Genomic DNA, 16,157 nt, shown 5'->3' on the forward strand with positions numbered 1-16,157 from the left:
TTTTTTCTTCTATCTATAATTTGGTATGTCTTGAAGCATTATAGATGATTGTGATCAAATCACATCCAGTGGGCTGAATTAATTAAATGAAAAAAGTGTTTAATTGATAGTCTTGATCTCATCACATGATGCTTTAATTTTACAATGAACAACCTCTATCAAGTGCACCAAATAATGGGCCTTCATCTTAAATTAATGCTATGCACCTCCTTAGTGATTTGATACATGCTGAGTGGGCCTATCCTGTTCTCAAATCCACATAATGGATTTCACAAAGTTGGTGGAATAAAGGAAAATATGTATGAGTTAAGGTGGAGGGATGTTTATTGACTGCTATGCTCACTTCAAAAGTTTCCAAAGGTGTTCAAGGAAATTAGGTTTTTTCATAATTGTTGCATTTTCATGTCAATGGTTAAGTTTGCTGTCAGGAGATCACGGACAAAAATTATGGTAATATCTATTATATTTGTTTTGAGCTCTCCATTCATCATATGGACGCTCATATTAATGATGCAATACGTTAACCAGAAGTGGCTAACAAAATATCTTGTGGACCAGCAACACAAAGATGACCCTGTACTGATAATAGGATAAGTTAAACTTGAAGTTTTCATACTTTATTTCTTTTAATAATAGATAAAAATTATGGATATATTTGGCTAATATGATTGAGAACTCACCGACATTAGAAAAATCAATAGTGACAATGATTTGTAAGACTCAAAAGTGTTTTGTATCAAGAGTCTTCAACCTATGTTTGGCTAGTTAACCTTAAATTTTACATATTTTGTTCATTCCAATAGAAAATAGACATTATGGATGTGCTTGGTTGATATGATCTAGAACCAACCTAGACTCGAAAAAACACTAGTTGCAATCATTTATACAAGTTGAATATTTTGTATGAAGACTCTTCACCTATGTTCTTACGTAAAGGCATCAGATCTCAGCCTTGCTCATGGTTGTTTAAGTGTTCATGTTTTAAATCTTTGATATGTAGTAAAAAAACGCCCTGGAATTTTATGTTATTTGCCTGCCATAGGTCCAATCTACAAGAATGCCCAATCAAATTTCTATCCTTCTCAAATTCCATGCTTGCATGGAATTCAAATCCTTCTCGAAAACCTTGAATTCAAAATATCATTTATTATGAGTATGCCCTGTCGATTTCCTATCCTTGTCTCATTCTACATGTGTGTGGGATTCAAATCCTCTTGCATTCTACATGATCATTAATAATCACTTAATAGCAAGAGATATATCCTTCTCACATTCCATCCTCCTCATTTTCTCCCGAAACAAACCACCCTATCATATTAGGTGTGAGTCCAAACTTATCAATAGTATAAATGTATCGTATATAATGACAATGAGGTGGCTCTATTGCATGTTGCTTTTAGAGTAACATCTCATTTTTAGTTGGATAGTCGGAGTGTTCAATGGATATAAGAGAAAAGGACGTATGATTGTCACGTCCCAAATTCGGGACATAATACGGCCATGCTATCGAGAGATGGAGCCCACGATAACACGAAGCCAATCCATCATAATCATCTAAAATCTGTCAAATAAAAAGATTCAATTCTATTATTTATCAAATAATCGAACCAATATGGGTTCAAAGCATCTAAATCCAAAAGTAAGTACTAACCCGAATCTCAACATTTATGAATAACTACAAATCCATGATTATAAAATAAATTAAACTTCTATTGTCAAATTTTTCAGCTTACTATGCCGATCTTCAAGCTTGGATTCTTTTTGCCGATTCTAACATTATTTCTCTGTTCAAAAAGAAAACAAAAAGAATATGAGCTACACTAGCTCAGTAAGTAGACTTCCGCTTCCTTATCGGATCAAGCATAAGTTTTTCATGATAATGCAATATTTAAAAAAAATAACTGATAATACAAAATAAAGCATTTCATAGAGAATATAACAAAACAAGTTATAAACTCATCATGCATGCATAAATCATGTATATTTCACAACCATGAATCGTAAATCATTTTCATCATGTATTCATGTCATGTTTCAAAACATTGCTCACAGATATTCGTGCTAAGGTCACTATTATACCCGTGACAGGGCCATGTTTCTTAATCGACAGAGTTCTTAAATTATGTGTCAACTTTATACCCGCTGACAGGGCCATGTTTCGTGTGGATGCTAGCTCCGGATGTCGACCTTCCCGAAGGGATTCATTCATAGCCATCTGAGAGCCTTTGAAATCATTATATCTTTTTCTTAAAGCATACATATACATAGATGGAAAAATAATGAAATTCATGCTTCATAATCATGCTATTTTCATAAGACATATTCATGAAATCAATGCTCATAATAAAACATGCTTTTTCATATCACATATGCCGATCCTTATTTTATGAAAAATTATGATTTCATCAATAGCAATTCTTTTCATAAAAGTATGATCATTTAAAAAATAAATAAGGAGCATAAGATCCACTTACATCGTTCATCTTAGATCTTCAGACTTCGTTAAAAGAATCAGCTAATCCTATTTAAAATATCAAATCATCATCAATTTCTATTCCATAAATATAATAAGATTAAATCATAAGGAAAGAGGACTGTTGTCCGGATGTGTCGGTCCATCCAGATACCAGGGCAATTCAGGGTCTCTGATCTGAGGGTCAAATTTAAGTGACTTGATCAAGAAATCGTGAGGCACAGATCGAATTAAAGTCAAGATCAATCAATAGGGTTCTTTAATAATAAATTTGAAAGATCTTTGATACGATCAGATGAGGTTGACATACAGCACGGATATCAAAGCAACTTCAGATCATCTTGTTAGAGTCAATATAAGCTTCTAAAGGATGAAGGCATGACTTGATACAGGATTCATAGATCTTTTTTTAGAGAGAGAAAGTCGATCATGAGAGAGAAAGTAGAGAGAGAAAGTGAAGAGAGAATCTTCGTATCTTTCAAAAGTGGCAATCATGATTGAGATCATCAGAGGTCATATCAGGGTGACTTAATATGGATTAATCATGATCGATGTTATCAATTTCGAAGAAGGATCGGATCAGGATCTAATCTACTGCACGAATTTCGGAGCAGCCTCAGATCATCATATTTTCATCTCAAGTTTCTCCTAGGGTCTGTGATGCAATCAGAGAGAGAAAATGACCTTAGAGAGACAAAATCCATAATGAGAGAGAAAGGTCTAGAGAGAGAAAATAGGAAGAAAATCTAGAGAGAGAAAATGAAGAGAGAAAGTAGAGAGAGAAAGTCCAATTCTAGAGAGAGAAAGACTTAAGAGAGAGATGAGAAAAACTTTCTCTCACATGTATTTTTTTTAATATCTTTCTTTTCTTTTTTTTTTTCTTTTTCTTTTTAGAGAGAGACAATAGAGAGAGAAAGAGGGAGAAAGAGGGAAGAGAGGGAATTTTTCACTTTTCTTATTTATTATTTTTTTATTTTATTTTTTTATTTTGCATTTTCTTTGCTTTTCTTTTTCTTTTTCCTTTTTCTTTTCTTCTCTTCATCTTCCCGGGCTTTCATTGGGCCGAAACAGGGGACCAGAGGTCCCCGTGCCTTGACCGGCCGATCACGGCCATATCGTGCCCGGTGGTGGCCGGCGGCAACGGCCGACTCTCCCGGATTCGGAGAGGCCAGAGCCGGCGGTCGGCGTGACCGTCGGCGCCGGAAAATCAAAGGAAAGAGGCGGCGTGAACGGGGGGTTTCCTTTTCCAACTAAATCCGGCGACACCCATCGTCGGCCATCGTGCTCACAGGTACGGGAAAGAAGGGAGAGAAGAGAGGGAGAGGAGGGAGACCTTACCACAACCTCCGGTGACCCCCACCGGCGTGAAATCACGGCGAGCACAGGTCGAGGGGCCGCGGCTTCAAACGGAAAAATCGGAGAAAAACTCCGGCGATCGTCGGTGAATGATGGCTCTACACTTAGAGGGGAGGAGGGGGATTCTTATAGAGCTCGTCCTAGGGTCTTTTAATGGCCCTAGGACTCCGATTTTTGATCGAAAACGGGGAAGAAGAAGACTCCGATCGGGAGTCTTCCTCTCTGCTCTGTTTTTTTTTTTTTTTTTTTTCTAGTGGGCTTTGTGAGCTGGTTTTGGGCCCAATTGGGCCGGATTATCACAATGATTGCAATTAACAAATTAAAAATTTTCAGCTATCAAAGAACATGATAAGCAGAGTTTGGCTCATCTACTATTTTATTTCTTTATTTCAAAAATCTATACCATAAACAACAAATTGAAAATTTTCAGCTATCAAAGAACATCATAAGTAGAGGTTGGCTCATCTACTACTTTATTTCTTTATTTCAAAAATCTATACCATAAATAAAATTAAAAGAATATTTTTTTTTATTCCATCTCTCATTTTATTCTGTTGAGACTATATATTGATTAGTCTCTTTTGTATTTAATACACGTATGCCCTCTCTCTCCTCTTTTTCAAATTAGATTTTATATCTAATTGAATTAAATTCTCTCAATAGAAAAATTTCCAAAACTAATCATCTGAGTTAATGCAAGTCCTCCCCACGCTCTTTATCACCCTCCGACCATCCCTTCCCTTATTTTTCTTCAACACCCTCCTCAATATCCCCTGCCCTCATCTCTCTCTCTCTCTCTCTCTCTCACACACACACACATACACACTTCTCTACTCTCCTCCCTCTCCACCCGCGATAAGCCCCCCTACCTGCCTTTTCGAGTGCTACATCCTCTCCTCTATCTATTTAAATATTTATTCTATATTTAATTTTATATATACTGTCTTATATTTCCATGTTCATTATTATCTTCACAATTTATTGATTTTTTTGTTTATTAATTTTATTAACCACGCGTATACTTTTATGATTTTATTATCAAGTCTATTTATATTTTACATTTTTATATTTTTTTACATCTAGTAAATTATATCATTTACTAATTGATCCATTATTTTTTTATGGTTTTTGAACTTTATTTTGGTTATCATATCAATTCTCTAATATCTTTATTTTATTTTATCTTATTTAATTTATTTTTAATTTTTAATTTATGCTATTTATTAGATTTACATTGTATGATTACATTTTTTATGTTTGTTCTATATTTTATATTTTATTTTATTATACTTTTAGTATTTTGCAAGCAATTCATTTTGTCATTCTTTAACGTATTAATTAATTTATTTTCTTTAATCTTATTTTGCATTTAGCTATATACTTTTAATTTGTTTTTATTTTCTTGTAATCTACTTTAATCTAGAATAAAAGAATAATATATCAGCTAATCCAATAATATCTTATTTTGATTGATATTATTTTAAACTAGCAAATAACCCATGCAATGTGTAGGTTACTTTTTTTTTATTTAAAAAATGTATAAGTTACAAATATTATTTTTTTATTAATTATATATTTTTATTTTTTAAATAATATATATTATTAATATTTAATAAAAATATAATAATAATAATAATAATAATAATAATAAAGTACCAACCGTCATAAATCTCTTTTCTTATCCTGATGCCATCAAAACATATCAAGAAAATCGCATTACTCAACTCCCAAGAAAACCTTATTTAAGAGGGCGATTGACTCGGACTGACCTGCAGCTTGGGGTAAGAGATGGTGATCGATCTTACAGATCGAAACATGTATACGGATTTACATGCCATCAGTCAACATTAGAATGCCTGCTCTTCCCCGCCTCTTCGACCCATTCTCATGCCCTAACCATTCCCTCCATCTCGCCTACACCATCCTCCGCTATCTCACCTGCGCCAGCCTCTACTGCGCCACCCTCCGTTGGGTACCCACCCTACCAACCTCGATTATGCCTTCTCATCTCACCCACGCTACCCTTCGTCGCACCCCCCCTCCTCCCCCACCTCCTAGACCTTCATCTCACCCACGCCAGCCTCTACCGTGCGGAAAGTTCAAAGCAAAAAAAAAACTTCATCTCGCCCACGCCACCCTCCGTTGCACCCCCCCTCCTCTCCCACCTCCTTGACCTCACTCCATCTCGTCACACCACCCTTCGCCGCGTGGAAGGTTCAGAAAAAAATGGCCTGGAAAAAACTACACACATGGCAAATGGTGACTGATGCCACATGACAGATGAAAGAGAGCGTATCATGTGAGAAGAGTGGCTTAATGTGAGATGTGAGAGGATATAATAATAACCCTTGGATCTATAACAATGGTTCAAATGAATAATGGAGAATAAATGAATAATGGAGAGATGTTGATATCCAATTAGACGGGTAAGATGTAAGGCTATTAAATGGCATTGTTTAACTTGCTTCTATTTAGTCCCACATCGACTATTCAGAGAAACTTTCTTATTTTAAAAAGAAATTGTCACTAAGCAAACTAAGGAGAGCGCGGGTATTCGACTAGGATGGGCGTGGTTTAAGTTGGGTAATGTTGCCATTAGGAGGGGTATTGTACGTGTGGGTCGATTCGGTTTAAGTTGGGTTTTTTAAGAATCTGAATTGAAACTCAGCCATTTTTATGGTTCAGAAAAATTTCAAACTAAAACTATACCAAATACGAAAAAACTCAATCTAAATTGAACTGAAGAGACCAGTTCAAATCGGGTTTGCCGTTTTTTTCTACACCCCTATGGAGCGGTGGCTTGATGCTAACAAGGGGAGAAGTGGGATGGGGGTGGAGGAGGAGAGGGGGAGCAATCCTCAAGGGAGGAGTGGGATGCTAGAGGGGGTAGCGATGAGGAGAGGGTAGTGGTGCTGGCAAGGGGGAACCAACGGTTGCACATAAAGGGGTCGAGGGTTTCCAAAGGAGTTTGGAAAGTGGGGTAGTTAGAGTGTGTGTTGGAGAGTTTCTTCTTCTTCTTTTTCTTTTTGGGGGGGGGGGGGGGGTGTTGCATCTTATCTCATGAGTGATTTGGCCATTGGATGACCCATAACAAATTGGTCCTCACCTGCAGGGGGCACTATGGGTTAGCCTATGCAGCAGGTGTAGTTGCAGGCCTCCAAACAAGTGGGTTTGCCTAGCCCCTGCTAGACCTGCAGCATGCCAACCAGCCCCCAAATTAAATTGCTTTATAGTATGTAAGTAAAGTTGCAAATCACATTTTTCAATATAAAAATAGAAACTTCATTTTTTTTGTTCTTTTATGCTTTTATGGATAATAAGAATGGATAACCCTAATCTGGCATTAAGGTGGGAACTTTAAAGTAGAAAAGCTATGGGCAAGGATGTGCGAAGATAGAATAGAATATTGCTATTTTATTCATGCTTGTGAAGCTCTCCAATCTGAAGAAATTTTACGTGCATTCGTGTCTTGATCATTTGGAGACTAGATTCCCATATATTTTGCAGATAATTGTTTGAGCTGTCTCCATGAATTTGTAATTTCATACAATTGAAGGTATTCCTTGTTGAATGCAGACAAAATAGAGGAGAATGTGAAATATCTCTTGGTTCATTGAAAAAGGACATCAAACATTTAGGGGAGTTTTTACAAGATCTTGGATGTTTGTGATGGCTGGATCATTGAAGACCCCCTTAGATATTGACTCTTGTTCATTTGGTGTGGAAAATCTGTATGTTGCTGGCTCTTCTATGGATATCTTAGAAAGAAATTGTTCCTTATTGGCTCAGTGAATAAGGCATGAAACTGAACCAGCAGCATGAGTCCAAGAATAGGTTATCAAAGTGGGCATTAGACTGTCCTACAAATGCATCACCTATAAGATTGGTTTGTAAGAGGACATGATTTAAATCTAAATGCAAGATCTAAACCATTGTAAGGTCTAAAGAAAGATCAAATGTTCCATGTGGATGAGAATGGTTTCGCAAAAACATCAAAGACCCTACTGTGGCAAAATTTATCACTTTGCCAAATATGATCAGTTTTTGGGTGAAAAACTTTCTATTTGGGTTGTTTATATGCCTTCCTCGAGTATCAGGTGAAGTTTGGTATTAGTGCTATTGGGTGTTCAAGGTTACTTCTGATCAAATAGGAATACATGAATTGTGATCCATTTTCTTGAGTTATCTTTATACTTGGTGGACAACTAAATCACATTTCTCACTTTCAGATTATAAGTGACACCGATCTAATAAAAAGTTTTTCATAGCTGTGTTCTGAATGGATAGAACCTTGACAACTTCAACATAAGTCCAGTGTTTAAAGTTTAATTGGTCACTGGTATCTTGTTATTTATATATTCATTTTTTGGTTGAAAGATGAATCTGTGTTAGGTTGGAAAGTTACCCAGTTTATGTACATATTCTGAAATGGTACCCCCAAGTTATTGTTTCTTCTTGTGTAGGATTCCACTAGATAGAGCATTGAATTTGGAGGTAAAGTTCATGCGGTAAAGGGAAGTATGGGAAAATATAGGTGATCACCATGGAAGGTATTAGGGAAAGTGTTTAGAGATCAAGTGCCAATAACATTTGAGATTACAAAGATGAGGAAATTAGAATTTTCTCTTTTTTTTTGGGGGGGGAGCCATTTGAGGCACTTAAGGATTCTTTAAGATATTGACAAGCAGAAAAGGCATGATTAATGAGAGGTCATCGGGTATATTGACCAAGTTAACTTGTGGTGAAACTGTTCATATCAATTTTTTTTATATCGACGGAGATGCTCGCCTGGTTTAGTCGTGCATGAGACAACTCATGCTCATTCTTCGTAAGCGTTCAGATTATGTATCGCGACAAGCACCGGGACAAACAAGAATGGATACTCTTTAGAGTCATGATTCATAACATATATTTCAGTAACAATAAAAATAAGGAAGGCATGCAAGACTTATTGAAAGTGGGGCTCTCTTGGTGGATTTTTTTGGTGGTTGTAAGCACAAGTACTCTGGAGGCCTGGGGCTGTATTGGTGTTAGCTGAACCTTGACCTTTCAATGCCTATTAAATAATAGGCCAAATATGCTGTGCGTATGTATCATTTAATATATTATTATTATTATTTATTCCCACTTTATAAATCTCAATTTCAAACTCAGGCACTTTTTAGAGCTCCGAAGACAAAGCATTTATGCTTGAGACTATGCTACTATTTTTATGTGTATCCGTAATATACTTGAAAACACTTGCATCCATGTACACTTGAATAGCTTGAAACCTGCTTAAGGGCTCTTGAGGGGGAAGAGAACTGGGTCGTTCTGCTGGGTCATCAAAAGGCAAGACCAAAATCGAAGTTTACGGCAAAGACAGAAAGAAAGGTGCTGGATCTTTGATTACTGCTGCAAAGGTGTGCCTCATTTACTTGGACAAATCTTTTCTTGCTTGAGTAGCTTTTAGAAACAACTGAGCCATCTGGTGAGCAGGAAGGAGCACCTTCAAAGAAGAGGAAGCATGAGGAAGTAGAACCAACATCTGCTGGGGAGGCTCCTGTCCAAGAAGGGGATGACGAAGAGAAAAAGGAGAAACAGAAGAAGAAGAAAAAGAAAGTTGAGATAGAGAGCAGCATGTTTGAAAATAACGATCATGTTGCTGTAGAAGCAGCAGAAGAACCAGCGAAGAAGAAGAAGAAAACCGAAGCTGCTATGGAGAATCAGGTTCAGGATGATCTACCAGAAGCTGATCAGGCAAAAGAAAAAGAAGAAAAAGGAGAAGAGGAAAAAAGATAAGAAGAAGAGGCAGTGATGCATTTGAGGGAGCATGTTGTCCTCTGTGATACTGTAGGTTAACACCTTGCGCAGTTTTCAGCTCATTTATATAGGCTTCAAGGTGGCAAAATTTTTGAGTAATCTTCTTTAATTTGGTGTTAATTCAATGCTTGCTGTGTTCCCTTCATTTCGGACCAGCATGATTTCCTAGAAATGCACCAGGTGTTGTTACAACGAGAAATCCTTTTGTACACTCATCAAATCTGCATGGGATCAAAATCGAGAGATCAGTTATGGTCGCAGAAAGTTGGTTCGATTATTCTGGGCAGGAATTGATTCCAAATATCTGTTTATGTTAGACATGATGAAATCGGTGGTAAATGGACGATCCTATCAAAACAATCTAATTCGAACTTTTTATGTTGGGTATTTGGAGGTGTGGAGCAGCAGCGCACAATGCGTTGCTCATTGGATGAAGAATGGGTGCCTGCATATTAGGGGTGCGCATGGTGGGATTCGGTCAATTTAGAGCTAAATTTAAAATCAAATCGATTTAAATTAGCTTCTTAAAATCAAAACTAAAATCAAACTAATCATCTACAAAAACTGTTTAAAATTAATTCAAAAAATTCGGTTCAGTTGGTTTAACGAATTATATATATATATATATAGAGAGAGAGAGAGAGAGAGAGTCTAATTCGAAGAATTCAATTTGGTTTGATTTAGTTTTTGGAAAACTCAAATGGAGATGAGAGTCAATTTTTTTTGATTCTATACTTTCTCAAACTACAATCAAACTGAATTTAATCGGTATAAACCAAATCAAAAAAAGACTAGTTTGGATTAGATTTACGGTTAGATTGGTTTTTTGCACACCCCTGAGACATATGCCCGAGCTAATTTTATAGAATTTTATCCTTAAATGGAAAATCAAAACCACACTGTAACTAACAGTGAACAGACACTTTCTCTTCATCATTCTTGTCGGCTTTTACCAATGCACAGGTCAGATTTATTCTATTTCAATATGATCTATCCTTCAACATTTCTATTCACCTTCCTAGCGAGGCTAAATTTGAAAATTGCCAATGAAGAAAAAATTTGGAATTATTTTAGTCTACTGAATCAACTGACTTAATTTTGTCGGCTGTCAAGGCTGCCCTACTAGGCTCTGTTTGATTATATCATTAAAATACACACATTTAAAAAAAGGAAAAAAAAAAAAAAAGGAAGGTAAACTACACAGGCTTCATTTCATTTGCTACTTAAATTTTCATATCTTATGATCTTATTCTGAAAAATAGAAGTACAAGATTTCACTAATTCAAACTTTTATTCATAATTATTCATTCACGCCATCATCAATGCAATAAAACGGTGTCATCTCCAGATAAACAAAGCAAAGCAAAGTTTACTCGGCAAAGGACTGGAACGATGGATCCCATGGAAGCCAATCCAAAACATGATTCAGCGTTCAGCATCGGGGATAGACGATGAACGCTCCACGCCGTCTTCGCGGTCGGCAGTAGACAGCCATGATCGCCAATGCGATGATCAGAACCACGATGAGCCCCAGGGGATCCAAGCTTTCATCATCTGAGTGCACGCAGCAAAAACAACTTCCCATGATGAGAGAGAAAGTCAGAGAGAGATGGTGCTTTTTTTTTGGTAAAGAGATGGTGCTTGTTAAGGAGGAGGAATAGGTGAAATGGCTGGTAGCCTTCTCCTTTCTCAAGGAAGTTTCCATTGACGACAAAGAAGAAAGTAGTTGAAGCATCATTTTCTACCGTTACGCTTGAGCAAGAGAGCACACGGTGGTTTCAGTAGTCTTACTTCGCAGTCATGGGCTAATCCTAAGTTTTATAACGAGGAGGAGTTTTAACCTTAGATTCTTTTTGGATTTGGATTTGGATTTGGATTTTCCTGCGTGACTTAATTTCATTCGCTTTCATTCCCTGCCCAAAGGGAAGCATTGAATCTGACATGCGTCATTGAAAGATTCCAAACTGAATGGTGCGCTAGGAAGCTGTCAAGCTCCATTATTTTGTGGTCCATGTGATGCAATAATCGCACAATATTCAGGCAATACAATGTGGTCCAATTATTATTGCATCACTTTAGACTTTCGTGATATTTTATTTTTTGACTTGCACCCATGCCTAATGGGCATAAGTATTCCAGCTTATTAAAAAAAAAATTGTATGGCTCTACCGCAAAACAAGTTGACCAATGTTATAAATTAGGATAGTGTAAATATTAGAAAATCTTGTTGGCCGACCAAATGATTGCCGCATAAGCAATTGAAGAAATGGTGTTATAAGTTATTATGAGCACAACTTGAAGATAGTGTTACAAAAAAAATATAAGTAAATGTCACATTTCTTCGCCGCCACTCAAGTTTGCTACTCAACTCCTGCAAAAATTGTTAACAATGGGACTTCTCCAATAGACATGGGCACTGAGCCGTGCCTGACACGGCCCGGCACAGGCCCATCGAACTAAGATCCAAACAGACCGTGCTGGGCACGACCCGTTTAGCCCAAATCTCAGCCTGACACAGCCCTAGATCCGAGGTCTAGCAGGCAATGCCGGATATAGCATGTGGCCCATCAGGCCCGCAAGCCTGATGGACGGTCTTTTTTTTTCTTTTCTTTTCTTTAAAAAAAAAAATATAATCCAAACGGACCGTGTTTGGCATGGCTCATTTAAGCCCATTTAGTACCATTATGGATCGTACCAAGCACAATCCATTTAATACTGTTACAGATCAGGCACGGTCCGTAACGACTAATTTAGTTTTTTTTTTGTAGGATAATTGCTAATTTTTATTCTTTTACCATTTTAACCCCCTAACAGTCATAAAATGGCTAATTTTAAGAGTAATTTAGGAAATAAAAATATTAGGATTCCTATAAATATCCCCCTCCTCTTTCATTTTTATCACACCAAATCAATTTTCCTCTCCTTCTCTACTACTACTCATTCTCTTATAGTAATATTTAGCAAGTGTTCAATATTTAGCAATTAGTAAATATTCAAATGCTATACAAGAGGAGGATTAGTCCACCTATTGGAGCCTTGGAAGTCCTTGTTGAGGTCTGGAGGAATACAAGAGGAAGCTCACAAATCTCCGCCTACCTCTACTCAATTTCTTCATTTGATATTTTGGTTAATTTTTATTATTTACATAACTCATATTTAGATATGACATCTTTAGATAAGAATCATTTTAGTATTCCTCCGATTTTTGAGGGAGAAAAAACTACTATTCCTGCTCCCTCTGAAATCAATACCGAAGGTCAAGGCTCTGCCTCTTCTTCCCGTAAAAGGGCTAGTGCTGTATGGAATGATTTTGAAAGAATTATGATAGATGAATTTTTAAAAGTGAAATGTAAAAAATATATCAAATTATATAATTATGTTAGTAGTGGGGAAACTGTCATTTCAAGAGATATCAAAAGAGCCATGTGATGAGTAATGCTCGTCTTCAAAACATCCTCAATATACAAAGAGATAATTTTATAGGTAATTTTGTATATAATCATGAAAAATTAAGAGAAAATACTAGTAAAATGGATAGTTAAGGATGAATTTCATTTTAGCTTATATGAGTCTTTTAATTTTGAAGAATATGTTCAATTAGCCCTACAACTTGCTTACAAAAGAATTAGTAGACATATATTTAGCAGAATAGCTATGATTAATTTTTTAGTAATGAAACAAATTTAATTGAAACTATCTCTGTCCTAAATTTAAAAATATCATTAACTTCTGATATTTGGACAGTATTTGTTAATAGTTATTATTTTATTACTATTACTGCTCATTATATTGATAATGATTGGCTATTAAATAAATATATTCTTGCTTTTCGTGCTTTTAATTTTTTATATTTTAGACAACAAATTTCTAACGCTATTTATCAAACTGCATATTCATATAGTTTTAATGTTAAAATTATGTATATTACTTTTGATAATGTATCTAATAATAATTCTACTGTCAAATTATTGAAGGACTTATTACATCACATTTTAAATGAAAATTTATTGCATATTAGATGTGCATATTATATTTTAAATCTCTTTATTCAATATGACATAGGTATGGTTCAAGATATTATTATAAAAATTAAAAATACAGTTTCATTTATTCATGCTTTAAGAGCAAGACTTCGAAAATTTAAGTAAATATGTATAGATCATGGTAGACAGTTTGAAAAATTTAAACTTGATATAGTTTCTCATTAGAACTCAATATATACCATAATACATGATGCGTATCCATATAAAAATTTATTAAGTATATATATTAATGATCATGGATTAGGCTTTACATTGACTAAAAATGATTGGAATAAAGGTAAACTTTTGGAAGAATTTTTGGTTAGTTGCTATAATGCCACTAATATTCTTTCTGGTATTTATTATCCAATCTCTTATTCATTTTTACAACAAGCATTCTTATTAGTCAAAAATTTACACAACATAAATATGATGATATTTTAAAACCTATTATTTATAAAATAAAATTTAGATAGAATGAGTATTGGAACAGGATATGTCCCATGCATAACTTAGCTGCTGTATTTGATCTACGTATTAAATTAAGTGGTGTGCTAATTTTATTTAAAACATATTATAAAAATATGAATCAAAATTTCAAACCCACTAAAGTTGAGGTAAACCAACTTTTTTATGATATTTATGCTTTATATGATGAAAATCTAGTGCTTCTTATTTACAAACCTCCACCTCTTCTTTTAGTACTTCTCGTTCATCATTTATTTTCTCATTCATTACACATAAGAGATACACATATTTCTTCAAATTCATCTACATCTTCATCTTTAAGTAGTAAACTTAAATTTTATTTATAAAATAATCTTTAATCTGCATATGATGAAAATCAAATAAAGATTCTTAATGTGTTAGCTCGATGAAAAAAATATTAAAAATCAATATCTTGTAATGTCTGCCATTGCATATGATATCTTAGCTGTGTCGATATCCATGATAGCATTGAAATCTACTTTTAGTGCAGATCGACGTATTTTAAATGAAAAGAGAAGTAAAATGATCAACGAAATAATTAAGATGCTATTCTACTTCAAAGATGCCAAGACGAGATTTCAAAGTAAAGATGGATATAATATAATATTCGATGATGACGACAATACACACACTACCGACAAATAATGATTAGTAAGATTTTCAATTATTATTTTCTTATATTTATAATTTTTTAGTTTTTACCTTTTAATTATTGAAGTAAGTCATCTCTATTTCTTCTCTCTCTCATTGTATTCTGGAAGTCAGGCCTAGCCCCCTCCCTTATTTGTACTATTTTGATTGTTATTAATAAACCGGTAGGGGTCCACGCCAAACCCCCCACCATTACAAGATGATTTTTTGATTTTACAAAAAAAATCCAACTTCTATATTAATTTTGCTTCTTAACCATTTTTTAATTTATAAAGAAAATCATATTTTTCAAATTCAAAAAAAAAAAGATCCGACCAGCATGAGATCATACCATGTCTAGATCGGGTCGGAACCATGCCTAGCCCAAGGGCCATGCCAGGCCCTTATGGGCCATATCGGGCCTGGACCATAAGCCACAAATCTTTAGCCCAGCCTGACCCCTTTTAATGGGCCTGGCACGGTCCGATTCGTGCCAAGCCGGGCCATGTAATGGGAGGCCCGGCCTGTTGCCCATGTATACTTCTCATTTAGGCAGATGGTAGTTCTCTCCTAATTGATAGATAATTGAGGCAATAAATTAGTTCCATGATCGAGCTTGTCTTCATCTTCTTGGTGTTGTACCTGTATTTTTGATGTTGTGATAATATTTTTGAAAATTATGATGCGGCAAAAATCCATTGTGAAGTTTCCATTTCAACCGGCCTGCTATAACACTGATTTCATCAGCTGAAATTGTTTTGTGGAAGTAATTAACAGCAGCCTTTTTCTCATCTACAGGAAAGTCAGATATTTGTCACATTGGGCATAATATGCTTTGAGATTTGTTTGGTTGTTCATAAAAAGAAGAGAGCATGTTAGAGAGGTATCTTCTTTCTCGTTCATGATTGAGCTGTAGAGAAAATATTCGAGGAAAAGAAAATCCAAGCCCAAGAAAAAAAAATTTACGGGAAATTTTTTTTTCTCCGCCAATAGATATTGATGGTAAGAGAATAACTAATTCATATCTCAACAATCTTATTTACAACTCTATGATTTTTCTTTTTGATCAAGGAAAAGTAAAACTAAAATTGTTCTGCCTTTGTTTTGGAATTGCTGATGGTGCTACTCCAGACAATCTCATCAATGATTTTATCCGGACCACCAGTGCACTCCTTTCACCAGAAGGACTTTTAAAAGCTTCTAGAAATATTCCAAGAGGATCCACAAAAAATTGGGGCATAGCTCCGTACTTATACCCTTCCACCACTTAGGAGGAGCTCGGGTAGTTCTCTGGCAGGTGCTCCCAGCATTATTCTGGAAGAGGGAGGAAAAAAAAAGAAAGATAACAGCAATGATATCCACTTGGGAGGAGGTTCTGTATTTGA

Source organism: Elaeis guineensis, chromosome 10 (genome assembly GCF_000442705.2).
Source record: "Elaeis guineensis isolate ETL-2024a chromosome 10, EG11, whole genome shotgun sequence".
NCBI lineage: Eukaryota > Viridiplantae > Streptophyta > Magnoliopsida > Arecales > Arecaceae > Elaeis > Elaeis guineensis.